Source organism: Mustela erminea, chromosome 15 (assembly GCF_009829155.1).
Source record: "Mustela erminea isolate mMusErm1 chromosome 15, mMusErm1.Pri, whole genome shotgun sequence".
Lineage (NCBI taxonomy): Eukaryota > Metazoa > Chordata > Mammalia > Carnivora > Mustelidae > Mustela > Mustela erminea.
Window position 1 is genome coordinate 19,309,831 of NC_045628.1, and position 23,864 is coordinate 19,333,694.

Here is a 23,864-nt window from a genome sequence, read left to right on the forward strand (position 1 = left end):
CATGCATAGGAAAGTGGTACAGAACTGTTTAATCCCATAGGCTGGTAAATGCTAGGGATGAGGAATCTGACTTAGGGGTTACTCCTATTGCTCGGACAGTGAAGTGGCCTGAATTGAAGAACTTTGAAAACATTAGGGCAATAATATTAATAATAGCTAAACAAGTGTGGGGCACCTGAGTAGCTCGGTCTGTTAAGTGTCTGCCTTCAGCTCAGGTCATGATCCCAGGGTCCTGGGATCCAGCCCGGAGTTGGGCTCCCTGCTCAGCTGGAGCCTGCTTCTCCCTCTACCTCTGTATCTCCTTGCCCCTACTCATGTTCTCTCTTGCTATCTCTCCCTCTCAAATAAATAAATAAATAAATAAATAAATAATTTTTTGTTTTAAGTCTAAACAAGTAAGACCTTTTAAAAAATCCTTTAGACTATGAAAATGAAAGATACTGTTCTTCTGGGGTCTAGGTAGCAGGTGAGACACAATAAATTGCAAAGGTTGGGTATAGCCATAATTAACTAATTAAAGAAATGGTTATTAAGTGCTGGAATTGTTCAGATACTGTGCTCGATGTGTAAGTCCTACAGACACACATCTTTCAGGAGAAGATAACATTTTAACAGAGGCTGGAGCTATTGGTCTTACAATGTGCATGTGGCCCAATTATGTTGTAAGTAACCACAGAGGTTAAGAGAATTTGGCATGTTTTTTCCTGGTCTTTGACTATTGCAATTTCTTGTGACTTGTGACTGCGTTTCTTGTTCCCATCTTTGGTCCTTTCATGTGTTTTCTTTGACTACTAGTTTCCCCCACTACACACAGATGCTAAAGCACAACCTACTCCTTCCATTCTAATTTTATTAGTCATCATAGTTTCTTGGTGCTGGTAGAAGAGGTATTAATTCCAAGGTATAAATGGAATTTTCTAAATAGTATTGCTGTTATTATCTTCCTTTTAGAACTGAGCAAAAGAAAACAGATGGAAAACATAGGTTTGAATGGCAAATATTAATATAACACAAATATTAATAATCAGGATAATGGATCAGTAAGATGTGGACATGCAGGGAATTCATATTTTTAATTACTAAATGTATCATGTAAAGAAAGGAAAAGAAGCTAAGCAAAAATAACCAACTTCTCCAGTCCACTTATAAAGTGGATTGAGGAACAAGTAAATCAAAGAGATTATCTCCTCTATTAACAAAATTGATCTGGATGAAGCAAGAGGAGATTTTCTTAAATTTTTTTTAAGTTTCTTGACTTATTTGAGTAATCTGTACACCGAGTGTGGGGCTTGAACTCACAACCCTGAGATGAAGAGTTGCATGCTCTGAACAAACACACAAAGAGAAGAAAAAAAAAAAAACAACAGTTGCATGCTCTTCCGACTGAGCCAGCCAGCCACCCCTAGAAGGAGACACTTCTGATAAGAAAGGCAACCTAGGAGTAATTCCCACATGATGAGACTGTATCTAGGCACATCTTATGTATTTAGATAAAATGTGAAGAACAGATTTTCTCCATGAAACATTAAATATGTGATTCAGAATAACTTGTATTCTCAAGATGGCTCATCTTTTTATATTTTTGAAATCACAACTGGAGAAAACTTACATTGTGAATGCTTTCTTACATGGAACCAGACATAGAATGGAAATAATAGTAAAAACTAAAACTAAAAGAGACAATTTTTCTGTTTTTAGATTATAAGGAAAATGAGATTGACAACTTCTTTAATGTTTGAAGTTAAAAATATAAAATCAACATAAAAAATTAAAAAATCACATTTTGAACTTCTACAGTTTGAAAACATTTGTTACAAAGTAGTAGATAACTGAAATAAAGACAAAAACGATTTATAGTAAAGTACAATAAAATTTAAAAGAGTTTTCTTTAAATAACTTACACTTAATAATGACCACAAAAATATGTTTCATTTCCTTTCGCTTTCAGGGACCATGTTTTTTTTTTTTTTTTTTTTTTTAATTTTTTTGTCAAAGGGGAGGGGGGACAAGAGAGGGAAGCCACAGGTGGGGGGAGAGGGAGAAGCAGGCTCCCCATGGAACAAGAAGCCAGATGCGGGACTCTATCCCAGGACTCTGGAACCATGACCTGAGCCGAAGGCAGACGCCTAATCGACTGAACCACCCAGGTGTTCCACGAACATGATTATTTCTGGTAATTCTGACTAAATGAAATCAGTAAATTAATATAACCTTACAGGAGGTGTGTGTATGTGTGTGTGTACAGGTGTGTGTGCCTTCTCTCCTTGTTGATTTAAAGGCTTCATTATGGATATAGTATGTGTTCATATCAATGTGTTCACATATGAGTGTTGGAGAGTATTAGAAAAAACCACAAGTGATGCCCCGGGGATAATATTTCTCTCCCAATCTCCCATATGCTTTTCTTAATGATCTCTGATAGGAAAAAAATATATATATATTTTCTGCATCTTCTTCCTAATCATGGTTTTCTTTTCCTAACAGAGTTCAGATAGTACCTTTTCCATCCCTTTTCTCTACTAATATAATGCACAGTATTGATTTCATGTATTTAAACTTTATAAGCCATATTCTATTAAATACTTTGACTCATTATTATATTTGTGAGATTCATCTGTAAATATCGATAGCTGTTGGTTCACGTTCAAAGGGGTGAAAACAGTATGTATTATTTATCAGTTCTCTACTTGAAAGAATGAAAATTGTTTCCAAATTGTTCTATTATAAGTAATGCTGTAATATTCTTACTATCCATCCCTCCTAGTGTTCCTATGGGAAAGTTATCCTAGTGTATATACATAGAACTGTAATCACAGGATTTGATTTATACACATCTTCAATTAATTGATAATGACAAATAGTTATCTCAAGTATTTATACCCATTTATGCTTACATGTGAGTGCTCCTGTTTCTGCATATCTTCATCAACATGGGTATTATTAGATTTTGTTGGTTTTTTTTCCATCTGGTGTCTTGAAAGTGTATCTTACTATTTTATTATATTTCCTTGGTATATGCATATATAATTGTATTTGTATATATAGAATAAACATATACATACGTGTGTGTTTGTATATGTAGTATGTACAGTAAAAATAACAAATGGATTAGACTAATAAACACTACATTCAAGTGAGTGTTTACTTGTGATAGGCATGAAGGAGTGTGACTCTGGAGATAAGTTGCTTGGCATATATATATATATATGCAATATTTTTTTAAAAACTAAGTATATATCTAGAGGTATGCATTAACATTACTTTATTAATACAATGTGTTACATTAATTTTGTACTTTTAAATAGTCTGAGGTATTTAAAACTTTTATTTTATAAAAACAACATATGCATGATCATTGTAGCAGACACCCTTGCCTAGATCTTACCACATCAATTGTCAAGTCATATTATTTCTTCTCCAGCCTCTCTTGCAGCCATAAAGGGTCATGTAGCTATGTTGTGACAGTGTAGGCATAAAAATTTTTCTGAGAGATTCTGGGGGATAGTTTCTCTGTTTTTGAAAGAAATGAGCCACAGAGAAAGGGGTTTTGCATCCTGACTGGATTTCCCTGCTTTCTGACTTTGAATACAGTTGTGACACTTAGAGATATAATGGCCATCTTGCTGTCAAAAAACAAAAAGTCAACACTGTGAGAATTCTAGAGATGTGGTTGTATTTTAAAACTACCAAACAGCCCGGATCACCAATCTCTGATTTTTTGTTATCTATATCATATATTTATTACTAATTAAGTTAGTTATTTTTATGTTTCTGTTCATACGGTTGAATGCTTTTTAACTTATAAAAATTTAAATGTTTTGAAATAATCAGAATATCTTAAAGAAAATAAATGTTAAATATAATCTCATACAGACATAGTTCCCTATACTGCTTGACAAATTAGGTTACTCCTCTTAGATTTGCTTTATTTTGCCCTGACCTCCCCTCCCACATCCTCTTTTCTTAGAAAGTCATTTTATGTGGAGTCCTCTCTCTTTAGGTAATTCAGATGAATCACATCAGGAAAAACAGTATACATTATGATGCTTATGTGAAAATTGGCTCAGACTTCTCTGGCAAGTCTAAGAGAGTCACTGACAACATTCCACATGTGGGCACACACAGTTCCACACAAATGTCACAGCCCCGTAACTAATACTGATCATTCCTAAGAATGATCTCACTTGGGTTAGTTTTCACTCTGATAAATTTCTTTCCATTTATGTTTGCAGCTGTTCTGATATTAATAGATTTCCTTTCTAGTTGACATGCTTCCTCTCCTCCTAAAGCAGCCCCCTTTACTCTTCCAGCCATTTACACTTATACCTATTAATCTCCCAGCATTTCTTGTTTGAGGTCTACCCATACATCAGCATCAGTTTTTAATCCATTTGGAGAACATTCAAAAAAGTTACTGTACATGCCCTGTCGGTCATCAACCATAACATACAAGCTAACAGTTGAAAAGAAGTATCAACATACTATCATCATGAGCATATTGCAACCTAGCCATTGCTTTATTTTTGTTCAGTCAGCTCTACTGACCTCCTGGTGGACAGTCATGATATCAATGAGCTGTAATTCGTGCAGCAGCACTTCCATGACACCTCACAGCATGCCAATGATCAGTACAGATAGATATATGCTGATGGGCAGCAGTCTTTTTTTTTAAATTTAATTTTATTTTTTCAGCACTCCAAGATTCATTGTTTATGCACCACACCCAGGACTCCAGGCAGTATGTCCCCTTCTTAATACCCATCACCAGACTCATCCATCCCTCCACTCTCCTCCCTTCCAAAACCCTCAGTTTGTTTCATTCTGATGGAAGTCAGTATGTAGATTTCTCCCTGTAGTCAAAGGCTTGACTACTTGAACAATCTTCCTTCCTTCCTTCAATGCAATATGGTTATCAACTCAATGGACTTTTATTCCTGTTGGTCTTTCTTGCATTGAATTCCATTTATTCTATATGTGTTCACTGAGATTTTTAATTTTTATTTATTTTTAAAGATTTATTTATTTATTTGAGAGAGAGAGAGAGAGACCAAGCAATGGGGAAGGAGAAACAGACTCCCTGCTGAGCAGGGGGATTAACCCACCTAGACACCCCCAACTGAGATTTAAAAGTAATACTTCCAAATTAAGGTTGTGTGTTGCAGAATTACTTATCAATTGGAATCTCTCCTTTAATGTCTCTAAAAATATAAATTTTTCCTCTCTGTCAAATTCAGAGAAACATTTTTTAAAAATTATTTTACCTATTTATTCAACAGAGAGAGAGATCACAAGTAGGCAGAGAGAGAGGGGGAAGCAGGCTCTCTGATGAGCAGAGAGCCCAATGCCCATTCCGATGGGAGGCTTGATCTCAGGGTCCTCAGCCAAAAGCAGGGGCTTAACCCACTGAGCCACCCAGGTGCCCCAAATTCAAAGAAACATTTTTATCAGAGATGTTTGATTATGGGTTGGTGTCTGCTCTGAGAGGTGATCTTGGCTATGGGTGTTCCATGACATGTAATTTCTCCTTGCATCCTGGAACTTCAGGAGAATTTACTCTAGATTTAAATTACTAAATTCATTATTTTCATTATTTTTTGCCCGTAATATAGAATTATGTTCCAGATTTTAACCATTATCATTCTTATTTTGTTGAGGCTGATGGTTTGCCCGTAATATAGAATTATGTTCCAGATTTTAACCATTATCATTCTTATTTTGTTGAGGCTGTACAGTAACCTAGTTAGGCATCATATATATATCTCCTAATTTCAGAAATACTCTTTCTTAGGCTTTTTATATACCTAATTGTCATGAAGTAGCACTGACATTTTCCCATGTACATGCCAGCTTTTGCATTCTCAGCATGGGCTGAAGTGACTTGTTCCCTTGGTCAATCATGTATGATAAGATGTTTTTAGCCAGTTTGTTCATTCTCATTTTATTATTTAATTAGTAGAATTCATTAAAATAAACAGAAACTACTCTAGCTATTTTAATACAGGACTTGGGTACTTAAGGAATTATTTGAAGGACTCTAATCTAGGCCTTTTGAGTGACCACTTCACAACTAATCCTCTAGGGGAACAACTTGCTTTCAGACTGTCACTGGAGCTAAGCCATAGTGAGAAAACCTGTCATATTTATAAGACTAGATTATGGACTTCCAACGTCACTGGCCAGAAATTAGATAGTCACATTAAAATGCTGGAACAATTGCAACCATCTCTTGATTCAAGGAACTAGGGAATGGACATGACATCAGTTTGCTGCCATAGGAAACTTCCATCTAAGAATTTGGCTGCAACACAGGAGATACAAATACCCCACTTCTGCCTTCCAAATATCTCAAGACTGCTTCTGATTAGCAGAATTTAATTCATATCTGAAATTCTGGTTAGAGAGGAAAATGTAGTGTTCAATAGTCATTAAAAATTATGGGATAGTTGAAGCACATTGAGACATCCAATCAAAATTATCTACTATGGATAATTATGCTCTTAGTGTTTTTAATATAATAAATAATATATAGCAGCTCTAAAAGTATCATTGTTCTTGAGATCATTGCCAGACTTTTTTTTTTTAAAGATTTGTTTATTTATTTTTAGAGAGATGAGAGTAGGGGAATGGGGCAGAGGGAGATAATCTCAAGTAGACTCCCTGCTGAGTGTGGAACCCAATGAGGGATTCAATCCCACTATCCCAAGATCATGACCCAAACAGAAATCAAGAGTCTGTCTCTTATCTAAATGAGCCATCCAGCTGTCCCATTGCCAGACATTTTAAATTCTCATTTACATTAGACTTTCTTGAATGTATGCTTTTGGTTTCAGAAAAGAGTGTACCGACTGCCATTGTCTCCCATGAGCTCAAATTGAGATGGAATAAGTGTAAGTAATAAATGTGTATTATATGTGTTGAAGGAATGTCCTGGATAACATAAAATTAAAGTGGATGCTAAAATTTGAAAGTATCAGCTAAATTTTTAAATATTACTATCATTTTAGTTTGTTCAAATTATCCATGCAATTAGTTATCTCGGAAGACATTTATTTACCCAATGATAGTGAGACATGCAAATATTTTTCATAGATAGGGAGTTTCTAAATAGATTTTGAATTTCATAGAAGAGACCATTGACCTGAAATTCAAGGTATTATTGATTTGCAAGGTAGTACTCATTTTATTGTACAGTTTTATGTCTTATTTCCAGAAATATTGAGTAAGTTTGAGTAAAACTTACTCAATATTTTATTTTTACTTACTTGAGTAAAACAAAAAAAAAAATTGAGTAAGAAATGGCCTTACTCAATTTGACTTAACCTACTATCTGTGAGTTTTTAAGTCATTGGGCAAAATGATTACTGTTTTTATTATTGCAGTCATAGCTAAAAGCAAATTACCAAAACAATAAAAGTATTATCAAGCATGTTTTGTTGGTTCTTGATCAAAATGTTTTATGCTGAAAATACTAGGTTTGTGTGTTATTTGTAAGATAAACAAATGATCTAATTTAGATTCAATTACATATTTCTTTCATAGACGTAGCCTCATTTTTTGTCTTGTTATGGGTAATAAATTTATATAATGTCCCTAAATGACAACCAGTGTAAAAAGTTAGAAAATGAAAAAAAAAATATGCTAGTGACTACAGATTCTCACAAGTGATTGAAAATTTAATGATTCATAATGACTTGGCAAATTCATGAGCAGTAGTTTAATCAAAAAATTATTGTTGACATAATTGCATGTTTAGTTAATTCCCATAAAATTTATAAAATTTATTTGCTTTGGACATTCTTGATTTGTTGTCTCACCAACACATGATTCTGACTCAAATTTTTTATAAAAGAAAAAAAGTAGACTCACCAATGATTAATTTAAAATAAGTTTAAGGCACTTAGGTGGCTGGACAGATAAGCATCTGACTCAATTTCAGCTGAGGTCATGATCGCAGGATGGTAGGTTTGAGCCCCACCTTGGGCTCTGTACTGGGAATGGAGCCTGCATAAAATTCTCTCTCTTCCTTTCTCTCTGCCCCTTCCCACTCAATCTCTCTCTCTCTTAAATAATATAAAATTAATTAATTAAAATAAGTTCAATTACTTTTACATAATGTTTAACAATTCAGTGTGATTTTCAAGACTTAAATGTAATTATGTTTGTCTTTCATATTTTAAAGTATATTCATTTTGAATATTGCTCACAGTTTTCAAAAATTATAGACTTTAAACATTTTTAATAAATTCATCAGCTCCGTTATATACATCATTTCTGTAAATAATGGTTAACTAAATTTGATTATCTTTTGTATACTCAGTAGTAGACGTGCTATTAGAAGCCTTCTCACCCACGGTTTTGAGGGATTTTGAAGTAGAAAAGTGCACCTAACTTCCTATTCCATACTAATTTTAAGGGTCATCACAAATAATCCTAGATTCCCATTACTATATTTTAAGAACCAATTCAATCAAATTTCTCAACTCATAACTTTGTAACAATTCTCAGTAGTATAAGCAGTGGAGAAGGTCTGAGGTTGAGAGAAGGGAACTTTGTGGACATTACAAGTTTGAGATGCTTATAAGACATTCATGCAGAAAGGTCAAATCAGCACCTCAATAAAATGGTCAAATTTGAATGTATAAATCAGAATCAACATACAGATGGTATTTGATAGTGTGAGTGTCAATGAGCTCAACCTGGAAGATCCTGTCTACAGAAAAAAAAGAAGGCTTAAAACTAAAGCTCAGGTCAGTGCCACTTTAAGCAATTATGCAGAGGAGGAACTGCCAGAGTGGATTTCACACAACCAGGACACAACCAGGAGGAACCTGGAAGGATTTTCAAAATATGGGAGCGGATCAGTCAGCCATGTCAAATCCTTCCATGGAACTGAGTTAAATGAGGACAAATGATTTCCCCTTGGGTTTGACAAAAAGTGTGAGGTACTGGTGATATTTAAGGGATCTTTTTAATTTGGGGCCAGATATATCATTTGTAGGGCTCAGTGCAAAATGAAAATGTGGTTCCTTTAGTTCAGATAGCAGGGAGAAATTGATGTTAAGGGTACTAAAATATGAAAGTTTTTTTTCCCCCATTTTTTTTTTTTCCTTCCACAGGCTCTCTCTTAAACTGTCACAGTGATTTCTGGCAATTTAATGTTGTGTTACGCAGCATGGAGATAATCACCAATAGAGTACAGATCCTTGCAGGCATCAGGGTTCCATCATCTGGATGATGGATTCACACCTGTGTGCACAACCACTGAACTGGACTGACATCCCATGACCAGTAAGGATGAGGCAGCAAAGCCTAGTATGGGACCTTCTGTAAGTTTTCTGTTCCAACTCTTGCTTAATGGGTGACTAGCCAAAAGTTTGTAATGTCTAACTGGGACATGTTTGATACCTAGATTAGAAATGGGAGGTAGATTTGATCCTGCCACATGTCCCGCTTAATATATCATGGTGCTAGACAGCTGCTGCTATGCTCTAACCTGAGACAATAGGGAACATGCTTTCCTGACTGCACCCCTCCTAACACAGACTTCTGCTGGGGATGGCCTTGGGCAGCGGTAACTGGGAAGGGGGAGACTGGGTGGGACCTGGGTGCCAAGGGCAACAGCAGCAAATATTCTGTAATACATTCCAGAAAGTCAGGGAGGTGCTAGGAGGGATACCATGTGTTAACCATGCTCCAAGATAAGTTTATCAAGAATTTTATGATGGGCTGGAGGGAACCTGGGTGGCTCAGCTGGTTAAGCAACTGCCTTCTGCTCAGGTCATGATCCTGGAGTCCTGGGATCAAATCCCACATCTGGCTCCCTGCTCGGTGAGGAGCCTGCTTCTCCCTCTGATCTCTACCTTCTCATGCTCACTTTCTCATTCTCTCTCTCTCTCTCTCAAATAAATAAATAAAATATTAAAAAAACTTTCATGATGGAAACACGAGAGCATTTATTTCCAAAAGCATGTTCCCTCTGAGCATGTGGTCATATATGATTACCCTGGTCTTAAACCCAGGAAGCTGGCTCTGTTTTCTGTGGAAGGTTAGAAACTAATACTTCAAGGAAGTGGACTAGGAGATGATTGTTATCGCTGTGACGTGACCATTCTGTTTTCATCAATGGGTTTTAAATTTTAGTTCTTTTAATTTAACCCCTCCAAGTACAACTACAAACTGTGGGCAGCAGCTTAAATAGATGCTCATCAACTTATCTTCCAAATTTTTATTTAAACGGGGTCCCTTGTGGTCTTACCTGTGTTTGTATAATTTAATGTCATACAGGAAATTGAGTATTTATGGAAAAACTTGGAAGTCCTCTCCACTGTAATGTATCTGCTCTCAGTTTCCCGGCAGTCTTGGTCAGCTTGAACTCCAGATCTTGCCTCCCTAGGACAATAAGTTAGTGTGTTTCCACTTCATTTCAAGCTGCTCCCTGATTTGAGCACTTTAGTATGTATATTGTGTTTCCTTTCCCTCGAGGGCTAAATCCATTTGCAGTAAGAAATTTTATTTGATCAAAACCTTCAAAGAGCGGGACTTGATGTATAATATTCTTGATCTGAGGGAAGGTTGATACAATGCAAATTAATCTACCTTTGTCAGTACTGGGACTTCATTTGATATTCCGGCCAATAAAATTCAAGAAGAAATCTTCTGCAGACCTTCTTGAATGTCTATGTCTATTTTTAAAAAAATGGACAGGTAATACTAGGTACTGAAATTTCTGTTGTTCTTTTTGTCTAGATTTTGGACTGTGTTTCTAGAGCTGGGGTAGTCATTTTGTGACTAGAGAGCTATAAGCAGGAGTTCAGAAAGCCAATGCACCACAAATGGTTGAGAAGAATGACAAAAATGGGTTAAGGTTTTGAGAGCTCTTCGACTCTCTAAGTTAGCACTTAAGTTTAATCCCAGACTAGTTGTTAGATGACAGAAGTGTACAGATACTTTTTAAGCCACAGTTTTTTGCTTTTGTGTCACTTGTAGCCAAGCTATTTCTAATAGATACAACTATTCTCTGAGTTTATCCTAGAATGTCAAATACTCAGAAGTATTGGATAAAATAACCTGGATAATTATACTTGAAATGGCAATTGTCTCATATTTCTTGATAGTGTTCCTCTTTTCCTCTGCCTCCATTCTGCTTTCCTTGTAATTACATATTCTGGGTGACTAGGACGTTGTTAAGTTATGTTAGAAGTCATAATCTGACTGCTCTTCTGGAGTTTCTTGCTAATATCTGTATCATTATCTCTATCTGTATCAATATTCATATCTATACATCCTATTATTTCATTTCTCTGGAGAACCTAGACTAATATAGAAAGATGATAAGTAGGTAGGTAAATAGACTTATTTTCAGAAGGTGGCTCACATGATCATGGGGGCTGGCAAGTCTGAAATTTTCAGAGCAGAATGGTAGGGGCTGGAAATTCTTTGAGTTAATGTTGCAGTCCAAAGTCCAAAGTCAGTCTGAAAGCAGAATTCTTTCCTCTTTAAGGGACCTTATACTTTTCTCTTAAAGCCTACAACTGATTGGATGAAGCCTACCCATACCACACAGTCATCTGCTTGATTCAAACTCTATTAATTTAAATGCTAATCCATACCATCTAGACTGTTGTTTGACCAAACAGCTGTGCACCATAACCTAGCCAAGCTGCTAAGCTGGCACATAAAATAAAAAATATACATATGCATGTGTGCACAGGGGTATCTTGGAGAAACGGTTGTTTTTACTGACTTGACAATACTGTATCACAAGTTACTATAAGCCATGTGTATATTTTGAGTTTCATATAATATCTTTTTATTTACCTATGTAATTGATAATTAGATATGGGCCACACTGTGTTGTAAGCATTATTTTTATGTGGTGATCTGATTGAGCAGTGTTACCGAGATATAGTCAAATATTATTCTGGATGCTTCCATAGAATGTTTTTAGATGAGATTAACATTTAAAGCAGTGGACTTTGAGTAGAGCAGATTTTCCTCTATAAGATGAGTGGGCTTCATTCAAAAATTGAAGGTCTTCAGAGAGAATAGACTAACCTCGTTGGAGCTAGAAGGATTTCTGCCAGCAGATTATTTCAACTGTAGCATGGATCTTTCCTGGTCTTCAGACTGTTGGCCCACTCTTAAGATTTTGGACATGCCAGCTTTCATAATTGCATAATCCAATTTCTTAAGATAAATATATATATTTATTTATGTATATGCTATTGGCTCTGTTTTCTGGAAAACCCTAAACAATAAAGCACTTCTTCCAATTGTGAGGTTATTGATGCTTTGATAAATGCTGTGTGATGTAGAGAAGTTGGAAAACAAAAAAAAAAACATATTAATTCAAATAGGTTAAAAGTTGTTGATGCATTATTGTGCTCATTATTTAGTATTATTACACGTAATTCATTAAGTCAAAAGAAAACTTGTTTTTTTTTTATGGTTAGAACTTCTTTTTCTTTTTATTTTTTATTTATTTTTTTTTTAATTTTTATTTATTTTTTTATTTCCAGCATAACAGTATTCATTATTTTTGCACCACACCCCGTGCTCCATGCAATCCGTGCCCTCTATAATACCCACCACCTGGTACCCCAACCTCCCACCCCCCGTCCCTTCAAAACCCTCAGATTGTTTTTCAGAGTCCATAGTCTCTCATGGTTCACCTCCCCTTCCAATTTCCCCCAACTCCCTTCTCCACTCTAAGTCCCCATGTCCTCCATGCTATTTGTTATGCTCCACAAATAACTGAAACCATATGATAATTGACTCTCTCTGCTGGACTTATTTCACTCAGCATAATCTCTTCCAGTCCCGTCCATGTTGCTACAAAAGTTGGGTATTCATCCTTTCTGATGGAGGCATAATACTCTATCCCCAGGGGTACAGGTCTGTGAATCACCAGGTTTACACACTTCACAGCACTCACCAAAGCACATACCCTCCCCAATGTCCATAATCCCACCCCCTTCTCCCAAACCCCCCCCCCCCCAGCAACCCTCAGTTTGTTTTGTGAGATTAAAAGTCACTTATGGTTTGTCTCCCTCCCAATCCCATCTTGTTTCATTTATTCTTCTCCTACCCACTTAAGCCCCCATGTTGCATCACCACTTCCTCATATCAGGGAGATCATATGATAGTTGTCTTTCTCTGCTTGACTTATTTCGCTAAGCATGATACGCTCTAGTTCCATCCATGTTGTCGCAAATGGCAAGATTTCATTTCTTTTGATGGCTGCATAGTATTCCATTGTGTATATATACCACATCTTCTTGATCCATTCATCTGTTGATGGACATCTAGGTTCTTTCCATAGTTTGGCTATTGTGGACATTGCTGCTATAAACATTCTGGTGCACGTGCCCCTTTGGATCACTACGTTTGTATCCTTAGGGTAAATACCCAATAGTGCAATTGCTGGGTCATAGGGCAGTTCTATTTTCAACATTTTGAGGAACCTCCATGCTGTTTTCCAGAGTGGCTGCACCAGCTTGCATTCCCACCAACAGTGTAGGAGGGTTCCCCTTTCTCCGCATCCTCGCCAGCATCTGTCATTTCCTGACTTGTTTATTTTAGCCATTCTGACTGGTGTGAGGTGATATCTCATTGTGGTTTTGATTTGTATTTCCCTGATGCCGAGTGATATGGAGCACTTTTTCATGTGTCTGTTGGCCATCTGGATGTCTTCTTTGCAGAAATTTCTGTTCATGTCCTCTGCCCATTTCTTGATTGGATTATTTGTTCTTTGGGTGTTGAGTTTGCTAAGTTCTTTATAGATTCTGGACACTAGTCCTTTATCTGATATGTCATTTGCAAATATCTTCTCCCATTCTGTCAGTTGTCTTTTGATTTTGTTAACTGTTTCCTTTGCTGTGCAAAAGCTTTTGATCTTGATGAAATCCCAATAGTTCATTTTTGCCCTTGCTTCCCTTGCCTTTTGCGTTGTTCCTAGGAAGATGTTGCTGCGGTTGAGGTCAAAGAGGTTGCTGCCTGTGTTCTCCTCAAGGATTTTGATGGATTCCTTTCGCACATTGAGGTCCTTCATCCATTTTGAGTCTATTTTTGTGTGTGGTGTAAGGAAATGGTCCAATTTCATTTTTCTGCATGTGGCTGTCCAATTTTCCCAGCACCATTTATTGAAGAGGCTGTCTTTTTGCCATTGGACATTCTTTCCTGCTTTGTCGAAGATTAGTTGACCATAGAGTTGAGGGTCTATTTCTGGGCTCTCTATTCTGTTCCATTGATCTATGTGTCTGTTTTTGTGCCAGTACCATGCTGTCTTGATGACGACAGCTTTGTAATAGAGCTTGAAGTCCGGAATTGTGATGCCACCAACGTTGGCTTTCTTTTTCAATATCCCTTTGGCTATTCGAGGTCTTTTCTGGTTCCATATAAATTTTAGCATTATTTGTTCCATTTCTTTGAAAAAGATGGATGGTACTTTGATAGGAATTGCATTAAATGTGTAGATTGCTTTAGGTAGCATAGACATTTTCACAATATTTATTCTTCCAATCCAGGAGCATGGAACATTTTTCCATTTCTTTGTGTCTTCCTCAATTTCTTTCATGAGTACTTTATAGTTTTCTGAGTATAGATTCTGTGTCTCTTTGGTTAGGTTTATTCCTAGGTATCTTATGGTTTTGGGTGCAATTGTAAATGGGATTGACTCCTTAATTTCTCTTTCTTCTGTCTTGCTGTTGGTGTAGAGAAATGCAACTGATTTCTGTGCATTGATTTTATATCCTGACACTTTACTGAATTCCTGTATAAGTTCTAGCAGTTTTGGAGTGGAGTCTTTTGGGTTTTCCACATATAGTATCATATCATCTGCGAAGAGTGATAATTTGACTTCTTCTTTGCCGATTTGGATGCCTTTAATTTCCTTTTGTTGTCTGATTGCTGAGGCTAGGACCTCTAGTACTATGTTGAATAGCAGTGGTGATAATGGACATCCCTGCCGTGTTCCTGACTTTAGCGGAAAAGCTTTCAGTTTTTCTCCATTGAGAATGATATTTGCGGTGGGTTTTTCATAGATGGCTTTGATGATATTGAGGTATGTGCCCTCTATCCCTACACTTTGAAGAGTTTTGATCAGGAAGGGATGCTGTACTTTGTCAAATGCTTTTTCAGCATCTATTGAGAGTATCATATGGTTCTTGTTCTTTCTTTTATTGATGTGTTGTATCACATTGACTGATTTGCGGATGTTGAACCAACCTTGCAGCTCTGGAATAAATCCCACTTGGTCGTGGTGAATAATCTTTTTAATGTACTGTTGAATCCTATTGGCTAGTATTTTGTTGAGTATTTTCACATCTGTGTTCATCAAGGATATCGTTCTATAGCTCTCTTTTTTGGTGGGATCCTTGTCTGGTTTTAGGATCAAGGTGATGCTGGCCTCATAAAATGAGTTTGGAAGTTTTCCTTCCATTTCTATTTTTTGGAACAGTTTCAGGAGAATAGGAATTAGTTCTTCTTTAAATGTTTGGTAGAATTCCCCCGGGAAGCCGTCTGGCCCTGGGCTTTTGTTTGTTTGGAGATTTTTAATGACTGTTTCAATCTCCTTACTGGTTATGGGTCTGTTCAGGCTTTCTATTTCTTCCTGGTTCAGTTGTGGTAGTTTATATGTTTTTAGGAATGCATCCATTTCTTCCAGATTGTCAAATTTATTGGCGTAGAGTTGCTCATAGTATGTTCTTATAATAGTTTGTATTTCTTTGGTGTTAGTTGTGATCTCTCCTCTTTCATTCATGATTTTATTTATTTGGGTCCTTTCTCTTTTCTTTTTGATAAGTCGGGCCAGGGGTTTATCAATTTTATTAATTCTTTCAAAGAACCAGCTCCTAGTTTCGTTGATTTGTTCTATTGTTTTTTTTGGTTTCTATTTCATTGATTTCTGCTCTGATCTTTATGATTTCTCTCCTCCTGCTGGGCTTAGGGTTTCTTTCTTGTTCTTTCTCCAGCTCCTTTAGGTGTAGGGTTAGGTTGTGTACCTGAGACCTTTCTTGTTTCTTGAGAAAGGCTTGTACCGCTATATATTTTCCTCTCAGGACTGCCTTTGTTGTGTCCCACAGATTTTGAACCGTTGTATTTTCATTATCATTTGTTTCCATGATTTTTTTCAATTCTTCTTTAATTTCCCGGTTGACCCATTCATTCTTTAGAAGGATGCTGTTTAGTCTCCATGTATTTGGGTTCTTTCCAAACTTCCTTTTGTGGTTGAGTTCTAGCTTTAGAGCATTGTGGTCTGAAAATATGCAGGGAATGATCCCAATCTTTTGATACCGGTTGAGTCCTGATTTAGGACCGAGGATGTGATCTATTCTGGAGAATGTTCCATGTGCACTAGAGAAGAATGTGTATTCTGTTGCTTTGGGATGAAATATTCTGAATATATCTGTGATGTCCATCTGGTCCAGTGTGTCGTTTAAGGCCTTTATTTCCTTGCTGATCTTTTGCTTGGATGATCTGTCCATTTCAGTGAGGGGAGTGTTAAAGTCCCCTACTATTATTGTATTATTGTTGATGTGTTTCTTTGATTTTGTTATTAATTGGTTTATATAGTTGGCTGCTCCCACGTTGGGGGCATAGATATTTAAAATTGTTAAATCTTCTTGTTGGACAGACCCTTTGAGTATGATATAGTGTCCTTCCTCATCTCTTATTATAGTCTTTGGCTTAAAATCTAATTGATCTGATATAAGGATTGCCACTCCTGCTTTCTTCTGATGTCCATTAGCATGGTAAATTCTTTTCCACCCCCTCACTTTAAATCTGGAGGTGTCTTCGGGCTTAAAATGAGTTTCTTGGAGGCAACATATAGATGGGTTTTGTTTTTTTATCCATTCTGATAGCCTGTGTCTTTTGACAGGGGCATTTAGCCCATTAACATTCAGGGTAACTATTGAGAGATATGAATTTAGTGCCATTGTATTGCCTGTAAGTTGACTGTTACTGTATATGGTCTCTGTTCCTTTCTGATCTACCACTTGTAGGCTCTCTCTTTGCTTAGAGGACCCCTTTCAATATTTCCTGTAGAGCTGGTTTGGTATTTGCAAATTCTTTCAGTTTTTGTTTGTCCTGGAAGCTTTTAATCTCTCCTTCTATTTTCAATGATAGCCTAGCTGGATATAGTATTCTTGGCTGCATGTTTTTCTTGTTTAGTGCTCTGAAAATATCATGCCAGCTCTTTCTGGCCTGCCAGGTCTCTGTGGATAAGTCAGCTGCCAATCTAATATTTTTACCATTGTATGTTACAGACTTCTTTTCCCGGGCTGCTTTCAGGATTTTCTCTTTGTCACTGAGACTTGTAAATTTTACTATTAGGTGACGGGGTGTGGGCCTATTCCTATTGATTTTGAGGGGCGTTCTCTGAACCTCCTGAATTTTGATGCTCGTTCCCTTTGCCATATTGGGGAAATTCTCCCCAATAATTCTCTCCAGTATACCTTCTGCTCCCCTCTCTCTTTCTTCTTCTTCTGGAATCCCAATTATTCTAATGTTGTTTCGTCTTATGGTGTCACTTATCTCTCGAATTCTCCCCTCGTGGTCCAGTAGCTGTTTGTCCCTCTTTTGCTCAGCTTCTTTATTCTCTGTCATTTGGTCTTCTATATCACTAATTCTTTCTTCTGCCTCATTTATCCTAGCAGTGAGAGCCTCCATTTTTGATTGCACTTCATTAATAGCTTTTTTTATTTCAACTTGGTTAGATTTTAGTTCTTTTATTTCTCCAGAAAGGGCTTTTATATCTCTCGAGAGGGTTTCTCTAATATCTTCCATGCCTTTTTCGAGCCCGGCTAGAACCTTGAGAATTGTCTTCTGAACTCTAGATCTGACATATTACCAATGTCTGTATTGATTAGGTCCCTAGCCTTCGGTACTGCCTCTTGTTCTTTTTTTTGTGTTGAATTTTTCCGTCTTGTCATTTTGTCCAGATAAGAGTATATGAAGGGGCAAGTAAAATACTAAAAGGGTGGCAACAACCCCAGGAAAAAATGCTTTAACCAAATTAGAAGAGATCCAAAATCGTGAGGGGGGAGAAAGGGGATAAAACGAGGTTCAAAAAGGAAGAAAAAAAAAAAAAAAAAAAGAAAAAAGAAAAGAAAAGAATTAAAAAAAAAAAGGAAAACACCTTTCAGAAAGTGGTTGTTTTTCTGTTTCCAGAATTGCTGTTCTTCTTCTCTTCGATCTGCCGATGGATTTTCAGGTGTTTGCAATCTTTAGATAAGCTATCTAGCTGATCTCCGGCTAGCTAGGGCAGTCTCAGCCTGCTACTTCTCCGCCATCTTGACTCCTCCTTCTTTTTCTTTTTAAAACATGCTCAATTTCTCTGATTCACCCACTGGTTTTTTTTTTTTTTTTTCTGTCAGTTAATTCAATTTAGTTCTCTTTTGTCATTTTGCCTTTGTTGTTTCAATTTGACTTATTCTTATTTTTACATCACAAGCTTTACTTGCCCTTTTCTAAACAGAAGCTTTCCTTAAAAAAAAAAAATCATCATTATTCTTTCTCAAACTCAGTACGTCCTTTAAGTCCAGGAAGAAGAGCCTTTCTTAGATCCCAACATTTAGAAGGTCATGTATCACACAAACACTGTTCAGGCTCAAGATGCTTCTGTAACATCCCCCACAGTTGGTTATATCTTGAAAGCTTCTGTGATATGCTGCTGTTGATACTAGAATAAACACTGCCTAGAAAAATAATATGTGTTTGAGCAGCAGAAGAACTTAGGTAAACACATGAAAATTTATTAAAATGATGAATTTTACCTCCAGATAACAGGAGCACAGTTGATTCTTTCTTAACATGGAGTTATTTCTTTGCTTTTCTAATCATTCTTTTTATTGCTTTCTTTTGTGTTCTAATACATGGTATTGGAAGTGTTATTAATAGTAACACTATTCACAACAGTTTCAAATCTTGCACAAAACAATTTATGAATCCAAGTCAAGGGTATGTGACTGACAACTGAACTATCTTTTACATTTCTGTAGTTTTGGAATATTTCACGAGAAAAAAAAAGAAAGTGCTGGGTATTATGTATGATATGTTTTTGTGTAAGAAAGGTAAAATAAGAGGGTTGCCTGGGTAGCTCAGTCGTTAAGCAACTGCCTTTGGCTCAGGACATTATCCCAGGGTCCTGGGATCGAGTCCCACATCAGTCTCCTTGCTCAGTGAGAGCTTGCTTCTCCCTCTGCATCTCCCCTCTTTGGTGCTCTCTCTCTGTCAAATAAGTATATAAAATCTTTTAAAAAAGAGAAATTTTAAAAAGAAATAATACATGTTTATGTTTTCTTGTATCTGCATAAAAATTAGAAGAGAATATTGATGGACATGTGGGAAACAGGTGAGAAAGGGTAAATAAAGCAAGAAGACTTCTTTTTGGAAATACATTAATACATCTTTTTATTTTGAATATATTTTTATTCAATTAAAAATAGTAAGATTATTGTGGCAGCTGGGTAGCTCATTCAGTTGAGTGTCCAACTCTTGATTTCTGCTTGGGTCATGATCTCAGGGTCATGAGATCCAGCCCTGCACTGGGCTCCTCACTCAGAGTGGAATCTGCTTGAGAGCCTCTCTCTCCCATTCCCCCTCTCATCCAATTCTCTCTCTCTCTCTCAAATAAATAAATAAATCTAAAAACTAATAGACCAATTGCCTGAATGTAGGCTGACAGATCTCTGTGGCTATGCGAGAGTGAGGAAAAGGGAACTGCTTGCATGATTTGGGGGCTAGCTCATCATTGGAGCTCTCTATAATATTTTAGGTTTAATGTAATTGTTTTAGATTTATATGTCTCTAATTTCATACAATAGTTATGCAGTTACCTAGATGGATGACCTTTGGTTAATTTTTTCACTTTTATGAACTTTAATGTCTTCATTCATCATATAGAAAATTAAGTAATTAGTAGGGTATCTGAGAACAAAAATGAGATGATAAAAGTAAAACATTTAGACTGGTACCTATTATTTATTCAGTGTTGCATCCAAACAAGAGTTAACCATTATCATCATCACTATAATTTCATTAGATTTAAAGGAAGTATATTATGAATTAGGAAATATGTTTGTGAGAAGAGCTATGTTAAAGATCAAATCCTCACTTAAGCTCCCTATATTTCTGTTGGAAATATGAAGCATATTTTAGTGCAAAGGAAAGAAGCCATGGGGATGTTTCAGGAAACCATTGCTTCTGTCTAGAAGCAGGAAAGTGAGAATCAGACTGTCAAGAATGCACATGGTAATGCAAAACCAGACAAACTAAAAGGATTTTCAAAAGATACATAACTGGGGTGTCTGGGTCACTCAGTTGGTTAAATGTCTGATTCTTGATTTTGGTTTAGGTTATGACCTCAGGATTGTGAGACTGAGCTCCCATCAGGCTCCATGTTTAGGGGGGAGTGTGCTTAGGATTCTCTCCCCACTACCCCGTGTCATTCCACTGCCCCTCCCCCTGCTCACGCATACTCTTTCTCTTAAAAAAAATAATAAATGAATTTTTAAAAATTGAATATATGTGTGGAATGGAGACAGACAATCTTAAAAATTGAAATCAGGTGTTGGAAGATGTAACTAAAATAATGAGAAGAGTAAGAGAAGGAGAAGGACTTTATAAGTTCATTTTATTGTCAGCATGCCCAAGTGAATTGTTAATTATATTTTGGTTATTATATTAGTTTTTCATTGCTACTGTAAAATATTGCCAAACTTGATGACTAAAAATAACAGACTTACCTTTTTATATTTCCAAGTACCAAAAGTCCTAAATGGATCTCACAGGACTCCAGTCAAAGCATTGGCAAGTCTAGGTTCCTTCCAGAGGTCCTAGGGAGAAAAAAACCTATTTATTTATTTTTCCAGTTTCAAGGGACTGTACAGATCCCTTGGCTCATGACTTCTGCCTTATTCAGAGACAGGAATTGCTAATTGGGTCTATTTTATGTAACATTTCTGATGGTGCTGCTGTCTCCCTCTGATTTTCGAGGACTCATGTTTACATTGAGTCCACCTAGATAATCAAGGATAATTCCCTTATTTTCATGTCTGTTGATTAGCAACCGCAATTCCATTTCCAACTTTAATTTCCTTTGCCATGCAATATAATGGATTCACAGATCCTAGGATTAAGATGTGGATATGTTTGAGGAGTCATCATGCTGCCTAAAAGAAGCATGTTATATATAAAGCTCTTATATTAGATACATCATTATTTTAAAAGATTATCTTGAGGAAAATGATAACTGGAGTTGGGAGGGGACAAATAATAGGGGCAGGGAGTGAGGGATGAAATTGATAAGTGCTACAGTACCCAGCTCTCTCTAATAATGTCCATTGTTTTATATGAAGGAAGAAGGCGGGCAGGCAGGAAGGAAGGAAAGAAGGGAGAGAGAGAGAGGAAGGGAAAGAAAGAAGAAAGAAAGAAAAAAAGAAGAGAAAGAAAGAAGGAAAATAAAGGAATAAAGAGAGAAAAGAAAGGAAGAAAGGATAGATCAGGTAACTATCTCAGAACAGATATATTCAATAATTTCCAAGTAAGTAGAATGTGAAGCTTTACAGCAACTTAAAAAGCAATTAAACATAAGAACATTATAGTTCCATTTCTTAAAAAATACACCTAAGACATAGCAATAACATCAATAAATAAAATAACCTATAATTTAAAAAATGAGGCATTTCAAACTTATTGGATCTGTAAAACTTTGAAAACATTTTGCAAAATGATTACATAGAATAAGTTCAAATAATTCCATGCTTTATAATGATAGCCACTTAATTTTAGGACACTTTGTGAAGCTATAGATGTTGAAAAGTTAAAAAGTCTCTGTCTATATTCATTATTTATTTATTTGTTTATTTTAATTTCTAGCTTTAAAAGAGCATAATTTCAAATGCCAAGGCTTAGAACTCTGGGATGGGAAATGTATATGTTTACTTTTTGTACTATGTGTTTTAATGGCATCATTTAAACTCTAATTATGCATGAAATTATATTGGATTTCTTGCTAAATGCAAAGGATGAAATGTTTTCATGATTCATTCTTTCTTTGGTAAACATTTCTAAAACTGTATTGCTGATACAGCTCATCAACTAAACCTTATGAGAAATGAAATGTATGGGAGGAAAACACTAATTAGGGAGATTTTCTTTCCCAAATACACATGTGGAATTCCTATTAATGTCAATCACAAGGAGATGTCTTTCTGCCGTATACCCCAGGTAAGAACACATCTTCCCTTGTCTTTCCAATTATAAACACAACAGTTTTTTTTTTAATTGTTAACAAGATGACTACATTCTATAAAACTTCGGTTTCCACAAAAAAGTATATGATTTAAGCTGAAGTATATTCAGATAATATTTATATTATGAAATGTATTTTTCAAAAGCAATTTTGAATTAATTTGCTTTATGATGGTCTTATTAGCATTATTTCTGTAACTGAATTTTCCAGTGAATATTAGCTAAGATTTACTGTTAGTTTTGGGGGAAAGTAGCATACTTGATTCTTTGTACGTTATTTTTAAGTGATTATGTTTGAACTGAATATTACTGAATACTACAATGTAGACTACATAGGTGTTCTCCATAATCTATAAACACTGCAGTGCACTAATTTAATATACAATTTACTGAACATTTAGGGATTTCACCATGCTGTGGTAATGTGTAAAATCATTCTGAATACTACACAATATATGAATGCATACTGTTACTCTTGTTTAGGACAAAAAAGAAAAGAGAGAACAAAAAAGAAGCAGTGTGTTCTACCAGATATACACATAACTCTGCTTATAAGCTAATTCTTAAAAGGTATGCAAAAAGAAAATATTAAATTATATCAACAAAGATTAATTTCTCCACAGATAGTAAAAATTACTTCCAGTCCTTCAGACTGCTTTGTGTATTGCATGGATTTCAGTCAGAGTTCCCCAGAGAAATGTAACTAATCCATTATATCCTATCATATAGGCTGAGATCTAGAAGCCAGTGAAATAGAAACAATGGTACATAGTTCAGTCCTAGGCTAAAGTCCTGCCAGAGCTCCTATGTTGAAGACAGGAGAACATGGGTGGATGTCACAGCTAAATAAGATGTAGAATTTGGCCTTCTTTCACTTTCTTGTTTATTTAGGCCCCCAATGGATTGGATAGTATTCACCCAAATTCGTGAAAGTGTATCTTCTTTACTCAGTCTACTGATTCAAATGCTAGTCTATTCTGGAAACATGCTCACAGACACACCCCAAAATAATATTTGCCAGTTCTCTGCGCACCCCTTAGCTCAGTCAAGCTGACACATAAAATTAACTTTTACACATAGTGACTCCAAAATATTGCAGGCTCAAAAACTCCAGGACATATGCAGTAACCATGATATTATTTATCATTTATATTGGGTATAGGGATGATGGCTTAAAATTTATTTGGAAGATGGATTGAACTCACAACTGAAGGCAATAAAATCTAGAGTAAAAATGTTTGAGTTAATATTTATTTCCAAATATGTTCCAAGCATAAGCAATATTACACTATTTTACATCATTTTAGTAAACCACTGAGTGAGGCTTCCTACATAGTACATAAGAGCATTATGAAGATATTTTATCCTAATTCTTACTAACTCACCAGCATGTGCTTAACAAATTGGGTGTCTTTATAGAAGACCTGTAAAAAAGTTTAAGTCATTTAAAAAGGGATCGGTTGAGCTTTCGGTTTTAGTTCCAACGTGTAAAGATCTTGGCAGTTGACATGCCCACCTTCACAACAAGAAAAATATGGACAAACAGACCTATTAGATAACTAAATTTGCAGGGCAAAATCTGACATCAAAATCTGGAGACAGGAAAATCC

The 23,864-nt window shown here is 36.0% G+C and overlaps 1 long non-coding RNA gene across 2 annotated transcripts in view; it reads left to right on the top strand.

The window, feature by feature from the left end:
* LOC116574243 overlaps positions 1-21,400 on the top strand; it is a 72,688-nt gene extending 51,288 nt beyond the window's left edge. The window contains exons 3-5 of one of the 2 annotated variants that reach the window (XR_004279163.1): positions 6,831-6,887; positions 9,117-9,326; positions 21,360-21,400. This is a non-coding gene — a long non-coding RNA (uncharacterized LOC116574243). The remainder of the gene's footprint in view (positions 1-6,830; positions 6,888-9,116; positions 9,327-21,359) is intronic. The other variant, XR_004279164.1, reaches the window with a different exon arrangement.
* The last annotated feature ends 2,464 nt before the right edge of the window (positions 21,401-23,864 follow it).